This window comes from Mixophyes fleayi, chromosome 1 (genome assembly GCF_038048845.1).
Source record: "Mixophyes fleayi isolate aMixFle1 chromosome 1, aMixFle1.hap1, whole genome shotgun sequence".
NCBI lineage: Eukaryota > Metazoa > Chordata > Amphibia > Anura > Limnodynastidae > Mixophyes > Mixophyes fleayi.
Window position 1 is genome coordinate 125,635,594 of NC_134402.1, and position 24,966 is coordinate 125,660,559.

The following is a 24,966-nucleotide window of genomic DNA, read 5'->3' on the forward strand; positions in this document are numbered from 1 at the left end:
AGCCTTAATAAGTGGGATGCAGGGCTAACTCCGAGCGCTACTGAGAATATTGATGAGGATGGTGTGGTGGGTGTATTTTGTAGTTGTCGGGATATTGGTGAGCGGAGGGTCCTAGCTGATGATGGAGTGCTTGTAATTTTTTTGGAAGAACTTTCAGCTTTTCCCAACACTTTGCCATGAACTCTCGTCAAATGGCGTAACATAGACGAGGTTCCAAGGTGGTTAAGGTCCCTCCCTCAACTGACTGTGGCTTGACATACACTACAAATGGCTATACAGTTGTTGTCTGGATTGGGGTAGAAATAATTCCACACATAAGAAGTGGATTTTTTTGTTTTATGGCCTGGCATGACAATGGCCTTTTTCTTGTTACGTGCCAGAACTGCTGCCACTGGTGCAGGACTTACACAAACAACCTCATCCTCATCAACATCCTCATTAGCGCCCTCATCGCTTACACAAATCTCCCCCTCATCCTCTTCTATTTCCATAGTGGCTTCCTCAATTTGTGTATCACCGGCTACACTCGGGCTGTTCAGGCACACATCAGCAGAACTGCTGAAAGGGTCCCTCTTTATGGGTACACTAACAGAATGCTCACGATTAGACATCCCACTGTTGGATGGACTCTCCACAGGGATTGGTATAATTTGTGAATCAGAGCAAACATTATCCTCTAATGCCTTAATGTTATCTTGCAGCTCGGCTTTGACGCGTAACAGTAGTTGTGCACCACTTGTAGGCTCCTTAACATTTTTGGATCTGCCACTAATAGAGAAAGGTGAAGGCCTCATTCTCTCTTTGCCACTGCGTGTGTAGAATGGCATGTTGCCATTTTTTTTTTTATCGGCACTTAACTTTTCCTCAGTTACTTCTTTTTTGCTTCAACACGGTAAATTTTATTTTGGGGTGTGTTTTTTTGACTGATTTCAAAAGACTGTGTAGTTTGACATCGCTTTGTCCAGATGACGTACTGGGAACACTACAATCAGGACTGGTGACAGAACCTGGTTGCTCATTCTGCTCATATGTGGACTGCTTTGAATCCATTCTGAGCCCAGAACAAATTGTTTTAGATACTGCTGGCAAATATGACTTTTGACAACCAGAAAATATTAATGCAAAAGAATGGGGGACACCCCAAAAGCACTTGCGAGTGCTAAATATTATATTTTAAGTCTGCTGACAGATAGTACTTTTGACAGCCAGAAATATTAATGCAAAAGAATGGGGGACACCCCAAAAGCACTTGGGAGTGCTAAAAATTATATTTTAAGTCTGCTGACAGACAGGACTTTTGACAGCCAGAAATATTAATGCAAAAGAATTGGGGACACCCCAAAAGCACTTGAGAGTGCTAAAAAATATTTTTAAGATTGCTGACAAACAGGACTTTTGACAGCCAGCAATATTAATGCAAAAGAATGGGGGACACCCCAAAAGCACTTGGGAGTGTTAAATATTATATTTTAAGTCTGCCCACAGATAGTACTTTTGACAGCCAGAAATATTAATGCAAAAGAATGGGGGACACCCCAAAAGCACTTGAGAGTGCTAAAAATTATTTATAAGATTGCTGACAAATATGACTTTTGACAGCCAGAAATATTAATGCAAAAGAATGGGGGACACCCCAAAGCACTTGTAGTGCCAAATATTGAAAAAAAAGACTCCTCTATCCTCCTCTCTTCTCTATCAATTGTTATCAGAATTGTAATCAGAATTGTACTCAGAATTGTTATCAGAATTGTATTCTCTGTCCCTGCTCTAATCAGCCTGTGACTACACCCTGCTCTCTCCCTCTGTCAAATGGCGATGGATTGCTGTGGAGGCTGGTATTTATAATTTTCAAGTATCGCGAGAACCAAGCCCCGAGATCCGACGACGCCACAATGACGTTCGGCCTCGATTTGGAATCCGAGGGGGCGGGAGAGTGGATAGGCAAAGTTCGGGTGGGTTCGGTTCTCGGGGAACCAAGCCCGCCCATCTCTAATTTTAAGTGCTATGGACTTTTAATGTAAGAACACCTAGGGGTACATTTATCAAGCTGCGGGTTTGAAAAAGTGGAAAAGTTGAATATAGCAACCAATCAAATTCTAGCTATTATTTTTTATAATATACTAAATAAATGATAACTAGAATATGATTGGTTGCTAAAAAAAATTGGCTTAGTTAGGCTGTCAGATGCAACGAAATCATGAAAAAAGCTATCCTCTCCTAGCACATCATACAAGAAGTCTGAGATATCCTTCCATATAGCTCATGTGCCACCGCTGGTGACATAGGTTAACCCTAAAACTCAGCAAAAAGCAGAATAGTACCATTGGTAGGAAAATTTAAACCATTTCACTTAAGTATTGACGGAAGGCTTTGCCATGCTGTCAATCAATGATCTCCACAGCTGATCATCTATTTCTGCATAAATCTGTGGCAGGAACATATTTTGATTTTTATCATAAAAGCTTTAGCCTTGATATATATGCAACATTTTGGAATCACATAATGTTTTTCTATGTGTTTATAAGCTAAATGTTTCTGATTTTCATATATGTCCTGCTGTTTACTTGCTAGTCTGTGTTCCTGCCGTGATATTTATTTTCCTGATCTTACTGTGATGCAGCTGGCTGCTTTGAGTGTTTTAAATTTCAAGTGGTGCTCTGTGAAAATGCAAAATAAACATTGAAGAATAAATGTGATTAAAAATTGATTTTCTCTTTCTATATTGTTCTTTTCACCCATTTACAGATTTTTTTTTATAATATTGATAACTGTACTATAGTTCTGAAATGTCACCTTAAAATACTAAATAGGGCTAAATGGTGGCTGGGCTCAAGATGCCCAGGGACTAATGTGAATTGTCTAGTTAAATGAGTGCCCATTGTTAGGGCACCTAGACTGCCTGGAGCGAGGACTTGGGAAGGTTATGTGACCAATTCAAGGCAGGTGGGTAATCTGAAGACTGCACTGATGAAGTCACAGCTCAGTGAGAACCATGCAGGAATAAAATTAGACATCGCCTCAACAACAAGTGTGTTCTCTTTTGCACAGTACAGATTAGGAGTTACGTCTCCTGTTGAGCTGGTGGGGGACCATGCTGGTGAATCAGGTCTTCCAAGTATCCATGGACCATTTTTCTTTGTGCACTTGAAAAAAGCGGGAACGTCTCAGGCTTGGTCTCTACCCTGCTGTAGAGGAGTCAAAATGTGTTGTTACACCTACCTCAATATTATGTGATATATGTGATAACACATTATAGTACTGTGTTATGCTGTATTGTGTTATCACATTTACCATATGATTTTGAGGAAGAAACAGGTAGGCAATATGGTAAACAAATAAAAATTTGCTGAATTTTTTTGCCGATCTACAAGATTTGTGCCCAAAACAACAATTCATGTTAAACAAATGAAATTCTTGTTTCAGAATGTGACATAACTTCCATTTGAAGCTGCAGGCTCTAGAGAAATGGAGTGTTTTTTCATTGGGTTTTTTTTCTTCTGTACATTACTGCTTTTTGCTCAGCTGACCAACCTAATTGACTTAAATCCAGCAGCACATATGAATAGATATGAGTGAAGTTACAGCAACATTTTGCGCTAATCAAATTTTGCTGTGGAGCAGGCCATTTCATGGAGATGAAGATTTCCAGTTATGCAGTCTTTGACTTCCACTTTTGCCAATTCATACTGTATTTGTGAAGTCTACGTTTGTGAACTTTATAATCCATAAATAAGACTGAAAGTGATAGTATAATTTCTTTCTCATCTATTATTAGGTTGGGTAGGGCAGGGAATTCTGGGAGGAACAAAATGATGAGCGAAATTTTGTACAGAAATCTTAAGGGGAAATTTAGCCAGAGTAATGTTCCTAGATGCTGAATAAGGTGAATACTTTTTGAACAGTTTAGAAAATTTTAGATTCCTGCAATCAAAAGTGATGATCCAAGTCAGTCAATAAAATCTATTACTCCATTATTTATGCCTGACTGCTGCCCAGTTATTTCTATTTTGCATTGGACGGAAACAAATATATTTACATAATCATATTTTGATGCATTTTGAAGTATCCAGTAACATGAAATATACATTATTACTTAGTCTCAGTAATAACATCCTCTTAGGCTTCCAGTAGTAATTAACCTCAGTGTTAATTATTGAACCTTAGTGTTAATCACTTTTTTCTCACTGTATTAAAGTTTAAAATTATAGGGATACTTGTCCTTACGGTCCCTATGTGGACTGAAATAATGGATAAAGACAATTTTTTCATCTTTAACTGGGGAGTGCCTGCAAAAACTATTACACCTCCAAACTATTCTCCTTCTGCTCAGGGGAGAGCTGGCAAATTTTTGCCATAGGGCAAGAGTCGACTCAGCAGCCTATTAGGAACAATTTAAAGGGAAAAAAATGCAGGTGACCCAGCCCAAAGTAGCCCACTATGGGACCGGCCCGGGGGGCAAATGCCTCCCTCCTTTCACCCCAGCCTGCCCCTGTTTCTGCTACACAATAAATTTATATTTTTGGCATCAAATGCTCAGGAAAGCAGAGTAGGGGACTTGAGAGGGTGGTCCACAACAGCAAGCAACGTTAGTAGACCACATCCATGACACTGTCAGCGGAGAGGAGCCAGGCAAAGCATAAGCACTGAGGTAAGTATTATTCAGGATTTGTAGAGGGGCAGAGTGTAGAGGACTGGAGAGTGGAAGGTATCGGTGGGTCCTGTCGTGCATCATGCAACATACTTAATCTGTGACATTAGCCTTGCAAAAGCCATTGCAATGTCCCACTACCTGCTTGTGACTGGAGTGGGAGTGTCAATGGCAGACTTCTATACAAATATGCAAATCTGAGTTGTGACACATTGAAAAGTTTTGTGCAGGTAGAGGGTACATCATATATCAGAATATGCAGTGAGTGGGTTCTGCATTTATCAATATACAGTATACAGTGAGGGCCTGATTCATCAAGGAATGTATCTAACAATTTTGTGCGTACCGTGCGCAAAACCACACTGCGCATGCCCAGAACTGGGAGTTACGTGTAAAAAAACAATGAGATGCGAACAAATAAGTAAGCAAAGTACTTCGAATTCGAGTGCAAGGACCACTTACAACACCGTACGTCCTTGGGAGTATAAAGGGGCATGTGATGGGCAGACACCACTGTGAACTACTCAAGGTAGGCATTTACCTCAGGATACGTATGATTCATACTCTGCTCAATGAAGCAATTTAAGTACTACCATTTGTAACACATATTGCCAGCGCTGAGTATATCCCTGTCTCTCACTCTCAGCATGTCAAAACCACAGCTGACCATACACCTGCATACACTTCTCTCATTACAAACAGTTCAAACAAACAAAGAGTTTTATGCACACAATTGTTGGGAGTTTGAAGTGGCTGTTGGGAAAGAATATATATAATAGTTATCAAATTTATTTACCTGTTTTTTTTCTCTTGAGAGTTAAGTCTTATGCTTTTTTTTAAATGTCTAAACTGTATTGATATTTTGGGAGCCACATTAACAATGCTTCTTTATTTTCCAATGTTGTTATGTGCCTGACTAAAAGTTTTTCACATGCTATATTTTAATGTTTTAAATTATTTTGTTTTGTGTGGCTTGCCTATGCATCTGTTATCTGTAATTGTTGTTTTACATTTTTGAGTAAGATGCTTATTCTATGCATCTGTTATCTGTAATTGTTGTTTTAAATTTTTGAGTAAGATGCTTATTCTATGCATCTGTTGTAACTCCGCAAAAATAAATATATTTTTTTATCCCCCCCCCTCTCTAGGAGTACCCACCCATGTGATAAAACTACTATAGCCCTTCCCTGATCGGTGAGTGTGAGGTAATAATAATAATAAGTACTTTGTCCCTGGTGCACTGCAAGTCCCAGGATGGCCAGGCTGCCATTAAGTAGCACTGTTACTACAAGCAAAAGCATACTTCAGGGCTGAAAATCCATGTGACCTGTAACGTCCCCAAGAGACATTTAAATACAACACAGACACAAGTGTAAACATAATTTTTAAAGTAAAAAATGACACACACGTTATTGGTCATCTACATGATAGTGTGATGCAAATAAAACAAAAACCCAGGGAGATGATGCAAAATCAGCTTCCCTGCAAAGTAAGCTCATTGTTAATACATTATTAATATTTTTAAAAATGTTTATTATTAAACATTTAAAATTATAATAAATTGTTCAGTGCAGTAGATTTTAGTTGTGTTGTGTTCTGATGAATTGAGTTAAAGTGACTCCTTATTGAACAACTTTGAGTATACTGTGCAGAACAGTTAATAATAATTATTACTTATAGTTAAAATTATTGTTATTTATGAATTCTTAATAATATAAAATCCAAATAATGTGGTATATACCTAAGAATGGTTCTGCACAATACACTCATTATAATAATTATTATAAAAGAAACTAATCGCATCTCAATATAACACAAATCCACAAAACTGATCTATTTGTATACAGACATTTAATTAAGTTCTCTAAAGTCCTTAGTCCATGCTGCCATCAGCACATGATTGCCGTGGTTAGATGCAAGAGCCTGTTGCATTACTTTTTACGTTGTGTAAGCGTCTTGTGACCAAATTCATCTTGGTATATATCTGGAGATCTGTTATTTGATGAATCCGTGCGTACGTTTCTTGCAGTCATCTGTGTATATTACATTACGCAAGTTGTACACAGAATACGTCCGCTAATGAATCAGACCATGAGTGTGTATGGCATGTATCAGTATATACAGTCAGTGTGTACTGTGTTTATTAATATACTGTATACATGGGTGCTACAGTGCTACTGCAGAGGTTAAAGTACATATCAGGCTGTATTAGAGATGTTCACTGACCCCCGTGTTTTGATTTTGGTTTTGGATCTGGTATAAGTTCTTGTTTTGGTTTTGGTTTTGGCAAAACCGCCTTCATGTGTTTTGGTTTTGATCTGTATTGTTAAATATGCTAAAATATGCTAAAATCACATAATTGTACTCTTTTTATGTTCCTATATTACTATTAACCTCAATACCACTAATTTCCAGTAATTTTCAGTCAACTTTGAACACCTCACAGGTCACAATATTTTTTTCATCCACTTTCAGACAAAGACTGCAGCGAGCTGGCTGGATGCTAAGTGAAAGAGCAATGATACAAACACACGGCAGTTCATAGCACATCTAGAAAACATTGCCACACAGCAGTGGCAGAAAAAAGAGAAAAGTAGTGCAAGATGGAATTGTCCTTGAGCTCCCCCACCCACCCTCATGTTGGATCTAAAAATGGACATGCACACTTTAACAAGTGCTTGGTTTGTTTGGGCCCCCACAAAACAGGCTAACAATAGGCTTAAAGCACCTAAGCGAACAGTGGTGTTAATGAACTCTATTGTGGCAAGTCATGCACCAGTGGAAGCAGTTCTTGCCAGTGATAAGAAGAAGGCCATTGTTATGCCTGGGCAAAAGACCAAAAATCCACCTCTTATGTGTGGAATTATTTTTACTCAAATCCTAACAACAGTTGTCTAGTCATTTGTAGCATTATAAAGCCACAGTAAGGAAATAGGGGCCTTAACCATCTAGGAACCTCATCCATGTTACGCCAGTTGAAGTGAGTTCATGGAAAACTCTTGAGAAAATGAGAAACTTATGCTAAAAAAAATAACAATAAGCAGTCCAGTATCAGCTAGTTCCCTTCTCTCAGCTAGATCCCAGCACCTGCAATCTACACCCCCAACACCTTCATCATCAATATCCTCACAAGTGATCGGAGTTAGCCCTGCATCCAAGTTGCTAAGGCGAGATGACTCCTCCCCTATCCAGGATTCCTCAGGAGAATCCTTGAGCGTGAGGCCCGCTGCTCCTGCTGCTGGGGAAGGATCTTCAACCCAGAAGTAGACCAAGACGAAGACTATTAGTAGTTTACAACAATTGACTGTTAAACAAGTGTTTGCAAGAGGAAGCAAATATGACACCTGTCACCCAGTCTCACAGCGGATACAGGCGCCATTTAGACTATACAAGTATAAGATCTGTGTGTAATATCCATCATTAATGCAACAGGTTTTAGACAGTTAATTGAGGTCCTGTGTCCCAGTTACCAAATTCCATCTCAACACAATTTTACTAGACAAGCAATTCCTCACCTGTACCAGGAGTTTACAAAAAAATAAAATTATTGGGCTGCAAAATGCCATTCAACCAACTGTAGGAGCAGCAGGAACAGCACAGCATCTAACAAACAACGTCAGATCTTTCAGAGGCATGCTACTCTGTGTATCATCTGCTTCACTAAGTGGCATACTGCTGACAATCTGTTTGAAAAACTAAGGGATGTCATTGCAATATGGCTTATCCTGATTGGACACTCCTGGGGATATGTGATTTCTGATAATGCCACCAATATTGTTAGAGTATTACAGCGGGGGGAATTCCATCATATTCCCTGTTTCACACAATCAACTTGGTGGTACAGAGTTTTAAAAAAAATTATAGTGGCATGCAGGGATGCTGTCTATGTCCCGAAATATTTCTGGTCATTTTCAGCATTCTGCAACAGTATGTAGGAGAATGCAGCAGCTGCAAGAAGAATAGAATTTGAGGGGTAATGTAATTTAGTCCAGTGCAGTGGAGAACACTTTTCGTGTTGTGCTTGGTGCTGAAACCACTCAAAGTAGTCAACTGTGAAGAGAGTGCAGAGACTGTTAGCTTGCGCCAAGTGATTCCACTAATACCCCATTCATACTGCACCAAAATCCCGGGTTTTTGCCGGGGCGAGCTCAAACGACCCGGGTCTTGGTGCAGTATGAATGGTACAAGTCAAAAATCCCGGGTCTAAAAACCCGGGTCTTCAACCCGGGATTTATCAACCCAGGTTGCACAGAAAACAAGCTGATTGGCTGTCTGCCTGTCTCTGGAGGATGATGTCATCGGTGGGAGCCCGTGGAAGATTCGAGAAGGAGTTTAGGAGAAATGGTGGATGGTGGAGTGCAGATCAAGCTGAAGCAGAATCGGAGTTTGTTGGAGAAAATTGCTTTTATTTCACTGAAAAAGTGTGTATTAACAGTAAACAATCACCACCCACTTTTGCATCATCTTTATGCGTCAAAAAAACAGTCACCTTTCAATGACATCACCATTTTTCAGCCAATGAAAACTGCTCTGGTGATGACTTCCACAAATTGCCAGGGCACAGACTTGTGCAGTATGAGTGGGGTCAACCCGGGAAATTCCCGGGTCCGAGGTGCAGTATGAATGGTGTTTCTGAGCTGGGACGCTCCGAGCCCCGGCAAAAACCCGGCTTGAAAAACCCGGGACATTGCCAGGGCGGCAGTATGAAAGCGGTATAACTAGACTTTTTGAAAAGCACCTAGAGAAATTGAAGGAGGAAATTAATCAAAGCAATTCCGCTAAATATGTTAAACTTGTATATCAAGTACTTTATTCGCTTCGCCAGGATCTGAGAGTTATCAACCTCTTGAAATCGGATGACTACATTTTGGCAACTGTGTTTGATTCTAGTTTTAAGTGCTATGCCTTCTCTTTCTTTCCATCTGACCCAGATCTCAAGAGATGCAATGAGCTTCTGGTCAGCAAGCTGATAGCTCAGGCGGTACATGACACAACAACGCCTCCTCCAGTTTCTTTGGAAACTGCTACTAGGCAAAAACGTAGCTTTCCCAAGACACCCAGTGGTGATGCAAATGAGTCTGCACATAATTTTGACATTTGGATTGGTCTAAAGGAATTGCCCAAAAATTGTGACAGCTCTGCATTAAAATGAACTACAAATTCCACGAGGAACGCCATTACCGTAAATTACATCAAAGTACAAAGTACACAGACTTCTATGATAGTGGATTCCAGCGGAGATGAATTAGTATTGTTTGAGGATGATGTACACACTGATGAGGGTGAGGATGATGACAGTGTAGATTGCAGGTGTTGGGATCTAACTAAGATAAGGGAGCTAGCTGGTATGCTTGCTAATATTTTGGATAGAATGGCATTTTGGCACTTTTATGTTTTTCTACAGTAAACCTTCACCTTTATTAGATAGGTTTCTTTTTCTTTAAAAAGGGAAATGGTTTTTTTTTGTTTTTTTTTTACATTTTTGTTTCCCTGACTTAAAAACACTATGCACTTGAACAGGCTTTAGATTAGTATAATCAAGACTGTAGAGCAGGGTTGTCCAACCCGCGGCCACATGCGGCCCAACACGCCTGTAAATGTGGCCCAGAAGGAGTTGGATGTGGCAAGGGGGCAGCGCTCTTAATGGAAAAAAAAAATCCTGCAAAACAAAAGAAAAGAAACTACTTACCTTGCGGTCACGCGGTCACGTCAGCTGGTACTCAGGCTCCCTCCCTTGTCTCCTCCTCCGTGCGGCGCTCGCAGTGAATGTCGGGCGTGATGTCATCCATTGCGGAGTGCAGCACAGAGGAGACACCCTCGCGAGAAGAACAATCAGCAGCACAGAATTGGAGAAAAGAAGAGAAGAGGACAGGAGAACAAGCCGATTAAAAGGTAAGTTAGGGGGATTTTTTTTATTATTTCAAGGGACGCTGACAAGTGAATAAAAGTCACCTGGTCCTGGATCATCATGGACCTTATCTCCCTGCTACATACTTCTACTTGTATTACTAATGGAGCATTATATATTATTCTCTTTGGCCCATTATAAGTTGTTATCCCTTAACTAACATAGTGGTGTAATTATCAAAACAGGTCACAATTTGGGGTCACAGTGGTGTATATGTCAGGTACCGCAGGCCTGGTCAGGGCACCCTAATATACAATGCCTGGCTTAAATTATATTGCATCGAAACAATACAAAAAGTGATTATAGTATAATAACTAGAGAGGATTTTTTTGAACAGGGCGATTGAAAGGTAAGTATAGGGGGATTTGAAAAAAAAGTGATTATATATATATATATACATATATATATATATATATATATATATATATATATATATATAAAACTTTTTTTCTCATATATATATATATATGTTAACTATGTTTTCTATGGTTTTTTGGATGATCAGCTATCGTTATTGTTATTGTATCTTATGTGTGGCCCAAACCAACTCGTCGTCTGCCAATGTGGCCCAGGGAAGCTAAAAGGTTGGACACCCCTGCTGTAGAGTGACAAGAACAATGTGACTGAAGACTGGAGAGTGACAAGGACGCTGCCACCCCTGTTTCTCTATGAGCTATTGCACAGTTCATTGTGATTGTAGACTTTTAAACACTAACAATGAGCAATGGCATGTAGACTGACAAGAACACTGGCACCTCTCCTGTTTCTGTGTGAGCTATAATGACACAGTACAATGTGGCTGGAGACTTTTAAGAACACTGACAGCCCTATTATTAGAATTTCAGCACTGAACACTGCCACCTCTAATGTTTCTGTTTGAGCTATATCGCTGTAGAATGTCACTGTAGCCTTTGACAAACACTGTCATCCCTATAATTTGTCTTTCAGCACTGAAAACTGCCACCTCTTCTGTTTCTGTGTGAGCTATATCTCTGTAGAATGTCACTGGAGACTTTGAAGAACACTGCCACCCCTCATTTTTCTGTTTTAGCTATGACGCTGCCCAACTGCACTGGAGACTGCCAACAACCCTGCTACCTCTTATGTGTCTCTCTGGGAAATCGCACTGAATCTCCGTGAAGGGCGGGATTTGTAGAATCCAAAACTCACGAGATCCGACAACGTGAAGATGACGTTTTGCCTTGTTTTCAGTTCCGAGGGAGCACGAAAGTAGTCAAATTGTCTATGTTCTGGTGGCCTCGGTTTTCCAAAAACTGAGCCCGAGCATCTCTAGGCTGTATAGGGCTACATAATTAATTTGCTTGGTAGATCAGCTCAATAAAATATATTTACATTAGGTATTTGTTAAAAATGTATTTTGTCAAAATTTACATTTCCTATATGTCCTAAGAGAAACTGGACATTTCACCTTACCATTGCCTGAATGCAGAGTAGAGCAAAAATAATTACTACAGGAAAATCAGAAACATATTATTTTTTTTCTGGCAAAATTCGCCTTGAAAGCCATTCCCGTTTTAAATTTCCTCTGCAAACTCGCCGAATATAGGTAATTTTCAGAATCCTTTGCTTAATACATTTATCCCCTGATGTTTCCTCATTCTCATAAGGCATAAATGAGATTAAATTGAGACAGTATTTTAGGAGCATATTGTGTTGAAAGTGTTGGTACTAAATGGTAGAAGGTTTGGACTTTGATATGACCGTTACACTTTTGCATAGTGTACCTCTAAAGATCTTTCTGTCATTGAGGTGCACTGCTGTTTTGTAGAGGTGTCTACCAAATGGGGAGAGTTGACATGCACCTTGATTTGTACAGGTAAAAAACCAACATTTTACATCCTTGAGAGCACTTCATAAATGACCTCCTGTGTAATCAGACAAGGTTTCCCCCTTTCAATGTTCCCCAAATCTTGGGTAATTTCATAAACATACTATACCTCTTGAAACATAAAACACTTGCTACTTTTGATTAGCAATAAATACATGAGCTAAACTTTGAGGTTGGGCTTTTATTAGACTTTTTTTTATTTCTCTACATGTTTTACAATTTTTTGACTAATGGATAACTTTAGTGCTCCTTTCTAAAATAGCAAGTAAATGAGTTTGTGCTCTCCATAAGAGATATTTTATGAAAAAGCAGCATGAATTCCTGTAGAAAAACAAACATACTGACAAAGTGGAATATGCTAGTGTTTCATAAATGATTTTGTCTATTAGTTTTTACTACCAGAGGAAATTATCAAAATACCGTTTTAAGAGATCTCAAGTGCTGACATAATTATAAATATAATTTTAAAAAGGATGTAAGTTCATATAAGCATCCTTACAAAGTGTAGATTCATTCTCTGGGTTATTCTTTAAAACAACACCGCCCAAGTACTATTACCAGTACTACGGTAATACCTGTACATTATTACGGTTACTATGGTAATTTCTCGCCTGATTTTTATTCGCAAGCTCTGTGAGCCGCGAGCAAAAATCTGTGCTAAAATTACGTAGTAATGGTAATAATTTGTGGCCACGTTGTTTTAAAGAAGAGTTGTATATTAGATTTGCAAAGTTGTGTGTAGTGTGAATAGAATAATGCTCATATTTAAAGCAATATGACAATAATTTTATTCCATATTGGCAAGTGCCGAATCCTACTTTTAGAAGAATGCTTGTCAAAAGACACATATCCTTGATTGCATTGATAGATGTGCGTTAGTTATAGAATGGGAATGTTTATTCATTATAACACACATCTCATCTCTTACAATGTGCTTTTTTTTTAAAAAAAACAAACAAACAACAAAATAAATGTGTTTATGCATATGTGAAATGGGTCAATGTCTGTTACTTTTTTGTATTTATTAGTGAAATGTGATGTTGTGTATTGTCCTTTTTCCAAGCAGTGCTTTGCATCACAACTTTATTAATTTTTAACTACTTACTGTCTTGACTCATGTGGCTTTAGAATAGAAGTTAATCAGCTCCTCTAAACCTGGAACATGTTTCAGAAGTGCTAGACACTAACAGCACAAAAAATACATTTTGCTCAAGCACAGTGATATTTACTGTGGAATCTTTTTAATTCATCACCTGCAACACAAGAAGGAGGGAAATACCTGGGGGCTTGCCTAACAGAACACTGGAGTAAGGAGCTATGGGGCCCCGACAAACTAATACTGCTGAAAGAGACATGCTACACACATATCCTAGGCTTTTGAGTGGGACTATACGAGCAATATTAACCTTCTTCAGACTAGTTGGCTTCTTAGTGTCCCTATGCCTTAGTCCCCTACTTTTTAGAATAATAGGTTCCAGGGCACGTTCTGGTTGAACTGCCCGTCTTTAATTGTCTTGAAAACTACACTACTCTTTCACTGCCAATCAGTGTAGTGGGGATGACACCTCTGCTTTCTGGGAAAAGGTTCAAGCCTTTAGAACTGATGTGAACAGGTAACAGCTGCATTATATGTTCTAACTACAACCTAAAAGTAAGTTGTAAGTTGGTTGGTTGAGATCCAAACTGTTAACATAAGTTCTCTATATTTCATCTCCACATGTACTGCACATGGCCAAAGGGGAATCTTCAACACAATTTACAGGATTTTTGCTGTATTTAGTTATGCCATTAACTGACTTGGTTAAGTGCTCCCTATTAACAGGAGTAAGTCTAGCTTATCTAGAGTGTAGTAATAAACTAATGAGTAATTTAGTCCATACACTCAAATACACCATATGTATGAAAAGGTGCATCACCGCTGTGAATAACTATACATAATATAGAACTAGATTGGAAGAGCACACTTTAAACACTGCAAACATACTACTTTAATCACAATAACAAACATTTGCATATAAACTCTGTCATATTAATATTCAATATAATATCTAAAATAAACATATTTTTATCAAATTGTGAACGCCCATCTAGCGTGACAAGGTGACCTCATTCAGATTGGTATTTACACTAACAATTAATTTCTATAATACAGGTACATACCTGTTTCTGTTGTATCTGCATACATGTTATAGATATTTCTAGTTGGACCTTGCTGAAAAATGTACTAAATAAAAACAACTATGAACAAATGATTTGGGTGCTAGGCCGAATTGAAGGCAGCCACAGTCCTCAAATTGCTAATCAGAAAATTTTAAATAATAGCTTTAACACTATCCCACAGCAAAGACTGATAAATTGGAAATCTTGCCATTGGATTCAAAGGTTGTTGAGTAGATATAATATTAGTTTAAAAATAGATGACAGAGTTGTAGTAAACAGAATGCATTCAGAAGAGGTTACCAGTGAATTATAGCAAGGATCTGTTTTGGACCATTGATCTTTAATATTTTTATTGGCTACATTACTAATTGTCGTTTAAGATAAATTATGCATTTTTGGAGATGACACAAAATTATTTAGCAAGTTGACACACTAGGGTGGAGTAACCAAAATGATTGATGATCTAGGTAGAAAATGGTCAAGATGGTCAAGAATGTTCAATGTAAGCAAAATATGCAAAATCATGCACTTAGGTCTCAAAAATGCAAAGGCTTAATATAGTATTAATGATATAAAAGTACTGAGGGGCAAAGGGATCTAGGAGTCATTATTTCAAACCAAAAAGACAAGCAAGATGCTAGGTAGCATGGGAACTGGAATTAGCAGAAACAATGGTTGAAGAAGGGCGGTATGTGCCTGTATGGCATACCGCCACTTCTCAGTCACTCAGTAAATTCAAATAGCAGTCCCAAGAGACTAAATTAGAAATGAAAGATGAACAAATGAATTAAACATGTAACAGATGAGGCAGACACTCTAGCACCATGTTCCTTCATGTGTCTCCATTGGGGGATCCATGTGACAGATGCACTGGCAGAGGGAAAAGGACAGATTCCTCTGAGAAGGATGGATGGGAGGAGGAGGAATAAATAATATAGATCATGCAGAGATATAAATCTGTCTTTAAATAATAATTGGTATTAGAGTCATCATCCCAAATGTAGTCTTTAATTTATAACCAATAATATATTGGATAAATGAGAATATGTCTCAATATGTTCTAGAATGGAGCAAATCCCAGTTAAAATATATATTAAAATCGCTGCAAGATTTCAATAATGAAAACTATTTTTGGGGAGAGAGAAACTGGCAGAGAGCAGATGATATAATGTGAAAATAATATGCAGCAAGTTCCTTGGGATCACTTAGCTTAGAAGCAATTGATGTGTCCAGTGGTATCTCACCAACTCTCGGCTGAATGTTCCTCCGGTAATTCAAATTTATTTTCCGTAGTTCAGTAAAACTATGGAAGTCATATCAGCAGACGTTTGAAGATTGACTGGTGGTAGAAATGCAGCACTTGCATGGACTTTGTGCATAAAGAAGTTGGACCGTTATAGTACACCCCTCTAAACAAAGTGGATTCCTCTCCCCGAACTAGAAAACGTTCTTTTACTTGGCTTTAGTTAGATGACCTTTCATTTTACATATAGGTCTTCCCACATGGGTGCTTCAGGATCTGAAACATCCATGGATGCTTTAGCTGGCAATGGAGTTAATGTTGATTCTAGTCAAGGCTGGTGCTAGCATGTCTGGCACCCCACTGCAAAAACTAAATTTGCGCCCTCTTCAGTTATAAATCATTTGCTCATTCAATAATGATTTTTCTAATTTTAATACAAATCATATAATAAACTTTAATAACAAACTTTTATTGCTATATGAATAATATAAATGAAGAATGTGTATTCTTTGTAATAAAATGTTATGTTTTTGGCAAACTAGTTTGGTGAGAAGAGAAAAAAATGTCACTTTTTCATCACACTTTTGCACCTTCATCACACACTACCCCCCTTCATCACACTGTGTCCCTCCACCATCACAGTTTTGCTTGTCCATCAGCACACTGGATCCATGCTTCATCACACTGTGCCCTCCTTCATTTTTGCTCTTACACACTATTCCCCCTTCATTGCGCTGTTCCCTCCTTCATCTTTCTGTGCCTTCCTTTATCACACTGTGTCCTTCCTTCATCACACTGTTACTGCTTCATCACACTGCCCCTCGTTCATAACATTATCATACTGTGCCCCTTCATCATCACACTGTGCCCTCCTTCATCATCACACTTTTGCTCCTTCATCACACTGGTTCCCCTTTATTACACTTTATCAAACAGTTCCTTTCATCAAACTCTTGCCTCTGCATCACACTGTGTCCCCGTCATCACACTGTGCCCCATCATCACACTGTGCCCACTCCTTAATCACACTGTGCCCGCTCCTTAATCACACTGTGCCCACTGCATCATTACTCCATTGTGCCTCCATTACACTGTTTCCCCTTTATTACACAGTGCCACCTTTATCAAACAGCTCCTTTCATCACTCTTGCCTTTACATCACACTGTGCCACAATCATCACACTGTGCACCCTCCTTTATCACACTGTGCCCCTTCATTATCACACTATAACCCCTTTCATCATCACATTGTTGCTCCTCCATCACACTGTTTCCCTTTTATTACACCCATATCATACAGCCCCTTTCATCACACTCTTAGCTATCCATCACACTGTGCCCCCTCAAAAACACTGTCCCCCCGTCATCACACATTCCCCCATCATCACACTTTTGCTCCTCCATCACACTGTTTCACCTTTATGCCACCTTATTCAAACAGCCACCTCGATCACCCAGTGCCACCTCCTGTGCCTATCTCATCACACTGCTCCTCTCTGTTCTTTACTACTTTACTTTACTTTCTAGAACTTTCTTTTCTTCTGTCTCTTCCTCTTCTGTCTTCTGTCTCCTCTCTGCACCATAGAAGGGAGCAGGGAGGAGGGCACCGGGTGGCGGCGCCACCAGTGGTGAGTGCAGCCATCAGTATTTCTATTTTTACTGACCCGGTGGACTGGTCAAGTGGGGAAGGCAGATGGAGCGGAGCACTTCTCAGGCATGGCGTCCCCTGACTTGCTTACCCCACTTGTCACTTTCACTCCGATACTGGTGGAACTTGGTAAGTGGGGTAAGCAGTCGGGTAAGAATGTGGAAGTTTCTATTTCTGGTGAAGAAATAGAAGCTTCTATGATATCAGAGAGTCAGTTGAAAAGAGAGGGTGGATCAAATTTATTCGCTACTGCACTGATAAAGATACTGGTATGATGAAGAATGAGGTGATTAGATTCTATTAGAGGCATCGCTCACTCCAGAGCATTTACTTTAAAACTCATTAATATGGTTGTCACTTGATTAAATTGTGTGGCATAATGTTTAGGGTTGGAAAGGAACTGACTAATACACTGCTCTGTAAGAGCAATAAATTACTCCAGCTTCCCATCAATAGTCAGTGGCTGAACCATGGGAAGATTAGAGGCAGTTTCCTTGGAAACTTTATCACAGAAGTCCTAGGCTTCTGAACACTCTGAATACTTTACCTGTACACCCTGAAGCCTTTGGCTGCGGGTCAGTGGCTGGGCACTTTGACTGCGGGTCAACGGTTGTTACCTCAGGCTGGGCAGTTGCTTAGGAGACCTTGGGCTGGGCTACTGATGATAGAAATGCAGCACTACACCTGTATAGACTTAGCCTTGCAGAAAGGGGTCAGACCGTTACAATATTGTTAGTTATAAACTAAAGCTTACATTTGGAATGATGAAACATGATCTATGTTATTTAGACACATAGGGCCTGATTCATTAAGGATCTTAAATAAAGAGGTATCTTATTTCAGTCTCCTGGACAAAACCATGTTACAATGCATTGGGTGCAAATTAGTATTCTGTTTTGCACATAAGTTAAATACTGACTGTTTTTTTCATGTAGCACACAAATATCAACTTTACATTTCAGTGTACAAATAAGCTATCAAGTATTTGTGTGCTACATGAAAAAACAGTCCGTATTTAACTTATGTGCAAAACAGAATACTAGTTTGCACCCCTTGCATTGTAACATGGTTTTGTCCTGGAGACTGAAATAAGATACCTCTTCATTTAAGATCCTTAATGAATCAGGCCCATAGGGCCCGATTAAGGAAAGTGAGGCAATGAAAAGAGAACGTTTTCTTCCGGACAGGCCATGTAACAATGCAAGGAATGCACATTAGTGTAGCACATTAAAAACATAGCCAGAATACTGTGGAAAAAAAAGGAATTCATGGTGGACTCAATGCTTGTGAAGTGTCCTGTGACTGCAAAATTACATTTATTCATCATCTCTCCACCATCATGCTTGATGGTTAGTATGAGGTCCTTGCAGTGATACACTGTGTGAAACACCATTTCACTTTTGTCTATGCAGATGACATTATTTCATTCAGATGCAACTTTACAAACCCAAGCCGTAATACAATATTTCTTTTTGGAGAAAAGGGACCTTCTGTTGGCTCCCCTTTCATGAAAGACTTTTTCAGTCTTTTTATAATGGTAGAGTCATGCATTTTAGTTGTATTTTTGGTGATTAACTAATAAAGAGCACGTTATTAGCATCAACTGACTCAAATTACCCTTTTTATTGATATGGACACATTAAGAGTGTACTGACTTCTTCATCGTGTTTTTACTGTTGTTGGATACTTACACAGTAAAATCTGTTATTGGTTATTTGTCACATGAGATTAGATCTAAACAAATTTTAGGGCTTTGTGAGGACTAAATGGTTGTTTTTTTATGTCCTGTAATGTAAAAAAAACAGATTTAAAAGAGAGCGTACTTCCTTTTTCACAGGATTGAATGTAAATGGTGCTAATTAACTCAACTGTATTATGCATTGTGCACTTCAAATTACTTTATTTATTTACTGCCATAACATTTACCTAATTAATGCTCTTATCACATTTATATTTTTATTTTTATAGTACGCTGTTTCTTTCTATAGCTCGTAAATTGCAGTTGAACTGAAGAGGTTGTTAACAGTCATTGACATTCACTGTAATTAATTACAATAAATAAATAAATAAATTACCATGCCTGTTCTATTTCATATAGTATACAGTTTTCAAATAAATATTGTCCAGAATTTATCTATTATATCCCTTACACATCAAAAATTAGTCAGAAGATGCTAATGACATCATTCAAAAAACAATGAAGCACAGCCAAACAGAACTTAAACAGAGTATAAACTGCAATACAAAGAAAATCCACACCCCAGAAGCCTGGACTTAAATGTTTACCCTCAAGCTTCCCCATAGCCACAACCTCCTGTTGCTGTTACTCTCCATGGTGCCAACTTAAACCAAGTCCAGTATGTATAAAATAAAAAATATAGAATTCTCTCTAATATGAATGGTCATGGTTAAATGTTTACAATATTAAAATGATACATTTTAATATATAAATGTACTGATTAAAAATAAATAATAATATATACATATTAAAACATGTAGAATAATATACACAAAATGGTACGTACACTGGCGCTCCCGTTCTTGAAACACAGAGAACTTCTAAATCAGAGAGATACACTCCCTCAATCCTCTCATCATGTGAGGTACATAATAAAAAAGAAAGAAAACCAACATAGCATAATAACGTAAAACATCAAGTATAGTCCGCCACCACTATGGGCATGTATGGAGTGTTCAAAACTTGGTGATGATAATAAGTTTCAATACAGCACCCGTGATCCTTCCTCCAATTTCCTCCCCCTCAGGGTATGAGCTTACATTCAGGAAGTCAAATATAGGCCTGTAGAATAATTCTCCGTTTCCTTACAGACGTCTCAGCACGTGTGTTGTCACACTCCACTCCAAACATATAGAAATATACAAAAGAATAGGGAGCATGTGGCCGAAGTACTAACTATGCTTCGCAGGAATCATCTGTACTGCAAGTTGGAGAAATGTTCGTTTGAAGCAGCTTCTATGCCTTTTCTAGGTTTCATCATTTCCGGATCCGGTCTACAGATGGATCCAGAAAAGGTTCAGTCCATTCTAGACTGGCCGCTGCCAGCTACACTCAAAGCCATTCAACGCTTTCTAGGCTTTGCAAATTACTACCGATAGTTCATCTTAAATTACTCCAGCATAGTGGCTCCCATTACAGCCTTCACCAAAAAAGGGGCTAACCCAAAGAAGTGGCCAGTGGAGGCCTTAGAGGCTTTCTCTTATCTCAAAAAGGTTTTTTCTTCAGCGCCCATTCTCCAACAACCAAATCTTTCACAACCATTCTTGTTAGAAGTGGATGCATCAGCAGTTGGTGTTGGAGCAGTCCTCTCCCAACGGTCATCTACCAACCACCTGTTGCCGTGTGCTTTTTTCTCTCGAAAGTTTTTACCAGCAGAACAAAATTACACCATCGGTGACAAAGAATTACTAGCTATGAAGTTGGCATTATCAGAGTGGCGATACCTTTTGGAAGGGGCTCAACATGTAGTAACTATTTTCACTGACCATAAAAATTTGCTGTATCTACAAACGGCACAATGTCTCAATCCTCGGCAAGCTCGATGGTCTCTCTTTTTCTCTCGTTTTAATCTCCATGTCACTTTTAAACCTGGACATTTGAATAAAAGAGCGGATACTTTGTCTCAAGTCTTTGATACTTCAGCAGATACAGATCCATATACTTATCGCCCCATCTTGGATCCTAAGTGCTTGCTAGCTTCTACTGTGTCTCAATCTCCTCCTCCTGGTAAATCTTTCGTTCCAAAAACACTCCGGAAAAAATTATTACGTTGGTACCATGCTTCTAAATTTTCTGGCCATGCATGGTTTCAGAAAACCTACGAGTTAATTTGCCGCTCCTATTGGTGGCCATCCATTCGTGGTGATGTTAAGGACTTTGTTGCTTCCTGTGATGTTTGTGCACAGCACAAATCTTCTCGCCTGGCTCCTATGTGACCTCTGTTACCCCTTTCTATACCTTCCAAACCATGGACTCACATCAGCATGGATTTCATAACTGATCTCCCTACCAGTAGAGGTCATAATACAGTCTGGGTCGTGGTGTACCACTTGTGGGCTTGCCTTCTTTCTCAATCCTGGCGCAACACTTCATCCAATAAATTTTTCGACTGCATGGGTTCCCTCAAGAGATTGTTTCTGACAGAGGAGTGTTCTCTCTCTTGATTTCTCTCTCTAAAATGCATATCGATTTTGTTGCACAGAGAGAAAGGGCGTTAAGGGAGGCAGGAAGTTCACGACCTGCAACTTCATCCTTAATCCGATCAGATAATCCCTGCCAAAATGTGGCTACCAAAGCTTCATTGTTCCACTGTAACTAAGCAGCCAAAGTACGGAATTGAATAGCATACTGACTGAGAATGAACGATCCCTGACGTAAGCGAAGAATACCAGTATGCTAAAAACCCGACCAGGTTCATCAAATATCTTTTTAAAAGTTTACAAGAAAGTGGAACTATTGTGCAACAAGGGGTCCTTTTGCTTCCTCAATGGAGAGGCCCATGCTAAGGCTTGTACATACAGAAGGGAGATAATAACTTTAGTCTTCTCAGTAAGAAAATTTCCTGGCTGTAATTCAAACTGTACTGCGCACTGGTTTAGAAATCCACCACAGGCCTTGGGATCACCATCAAATTTAGGAGGATTAGGATCCGGAGATGGGAAACCGTGGCTTGGGCCACTGCTGGAGTTTGCGCCTGAGGCGAAGGGTCTGGTATATTGGCTTGTGAAGCCAAGGTGTTCTGCAGCGTATCGAGGTAAGTAGTGAGACCCTGAATGTATTGTAGAAGGTGTGCTTGATTCTTCTCTTGTTCTTCTGGCCAACCTATAAGATACTCTAGGAGATCTCGCTGAGGAGGTTTTCTGGATCCCTCCATTGTTTGGTCAAAGCAAACTGTTATCCACACAGATAGGTACCTCTAGTCAGAGTCAATGCTGGTCTACCAAGGCACGGAGTCTAACAAACTGCCCGGTCTTCACCAAGAACTGCTGCAGTGGGATGGACTTAGCAGCCGGGAATTCACAGGTCGCAGCCCTTGGATCAGCTCTCTGATGTGGAAGATAGGAGGGAGGCAGCAGCAGTAGGAGAAAAGAATTGTAAGGTAAAGAACAGCTATAAAGGACGAAGAGAAGCCATGGTAGAGAATAGCCTGGGTCTGGTACACATTCCAGTAGTGCAGCACAGGGAGAGCAAGCTGTAGTCAAAAGGGTAGTCAGAGGTCAGACACAGGGTATCCAATGCAGGAAGTTAAAACACAAGTAGAGAGGATACCGGAGTCAGATGCTCCATAATAACCTGTTGCTCTGACACTGGGCAAGTGTTAGAGCAGTTGATAAATAGCATAAGGAAGTTTAAATTCCCTGCCTGTGACCACATGATTGCACAGGAGAGAGAGCCACGCACCTGGAAGAGATAGTGCGGGAGTGCTGAATGGACGGGGAGCTTTGAGCAGGAAAGCTTTCCTCACAGTTCCCTGGCAAAGGTGTATAATGCCAGAAGCTTCACTGGAAATTCCTCCAGGCTCATCAAAAATCTTTTTTAAAGGTTTCTGTCACAAACACGCTCCCAGCTTTCGTGACTTTGGGGTGTTTGCTGTATGAAGTTACACATGATTCCAGCCTGCAGTCTCTCTCTACCTATCACTCAGGTTATAGACCTACTGAATTGCCCCCACACATCGCTCTCACACCCCCACACACGTCAGGATTGCCATCACCTATTGAATACTGGCGATAGGACCCCAATATACTGTCCCACACTGGCACACAAAGCTTCCGGCTACCTACAGGATAGCAAAGCCCCCCCAGCAATCAAAGGGTTTACTCGTCACACCTCCAGACTGTTACACAAATGTAAATGCAAGCACACACTAGGCTTGTTAGTCAAATGCATTAATAAATCACACACCGGCATTCACAGGGTTAACTTGGTCGAGCTATATTCTTTTTATCAGGCTAATGGATTCGTTAGAGTATCAAGGACTCCACTTACTAAGTTTATAGATTTAATATACAAAGGTACAGGGCATACAGATTTTTTAAAAAAATAAACAATTCACATAACATACACAAGCAAAACAGTTTAAAATAAAAAGGATTAGATTCAGAGTATAACTTACATGGAAGTGGTATATTCTGAGCCAAGGGAAATTGGCTTGAAGATCGACAGGTTAACAATGAATAATTGATTTCCCAAAAGACTGACAATTTCTCCCTTTACAACACAGGTTTTTAAGCAAACTCAAATGGGACTTGATTCACAGGGGGCAATGTGGATGCTAATGTGGGGGCAGAAATGTTTCTTCTTTGTCACATAAGGCTTGTTCAAAACTATCCCTAAGTTTTGATCTGTCTTAACTTTCTCAAATATATCCCAGAAACATAACTCTCCCGTCAATAAACCAGTCATAATCTCCCGCACGTTTAAATATCAAACATGGTGGAATCAAGCAATATGAAATTCCTTTCCCAAAGACATGTGTTTAAAGCTGTTCCCGTGTAACGCTAGTAAGTATAAATCACAACATGGGTGTGGTTTTTGCCCCTCGGTATGGAGGGACACCCAGATTTCCCAAAATATGAAATATGAAGACATTTTCCTTTTGAAGTTCCTATTTCTATATACCTGTATAGGCAGCCTTCAAATGCGGCCTTTGTCTGCAAGGATGTGGGACTGTGAACGGCCCCACAAAGTCTATTCAGGTGTCCAATAAACTAACTTGTGTCAGGATATAGCTCACAGCAGGGGCCCTTTGGAGCTGCTACAGGCGACACTGCTGTCTTCTAACACTGGGATGTGCAGAGTCACTGAATACACACACATCAGACTTTCTGACTTCCCATTTTACACTTTAGTTGCTTAATTTATCAATATATTCATTTGATATTGCATATTTACACCGCTGATTTAGGCTTTATTCCACACAATTATGTGATGGGTTAACCCTTGTAAATAACTGTAAGTTCTCTATGTTCTTGACAGTTTCCAAAAAGGTGGAGCTTATGCAACAGGGGATCATTGTGCTCCCATAAAGGAGATGCCCAAGCCAAAACTTGTCTAGACAAGAGAGAAATAATATATGCCACCTTTGTTTATTCTGTATGAAAAATCCTAGATTGTAGATCATATTGAATGGCACATTGATTTAAAAAATTCTCAGTAAGCTTTAAGATCACCGTCGATCTTAGGAGGATTTAGAGAGGCTACAGGTTGGGTCACCACTGAACTTTGCATCAGGGAAGAAGCAGCTGGAGGTGTTACTTGTGAGGCTAGTGTCCTCTGAAGCGTGTCTAAACTGGTGGAAAGACCATGCAAATATTGCAATAGCTGAGCCTGGTTCTTCTCTAATTCTTTGACCTGGCCTACAAGATTCTCAAGGAGATCCCTCGGAGAGGGGTTGCCAGATGCCTGCATCAGTGTGGGGGTCAGAGCCTACTGTTACAGTCACGGAAGATTATATTGTCAGTCAGGTTTTGCACAGGCCTTTCTAAGGTG

At 39.5% G+C, this 24,966-nt stretch overlaps 1 long non-coding RNA gene across 1 annotated transcript in view; it reads left to right on the top strand.

The window, feature by feature from the left end:
* Nucleotides 1-24,966, top strand: part of LOC142105816 (uncharacterized) — a 44,070-nt gene that overhangs the window by 4,850 nt on the left and 14,254 nt on the right. Inside the window, exon 2 of the long non-coding RNA XR_012679722.1 lies at nucleotides 5,797-5,842. This is a non-coding gene — a long non-coding RNA (uncharacterized LOC142105816). The remainder of the gene's footprint in view (nucleotides 1-5,796; nucleotides 5,843-24,966) is intronic.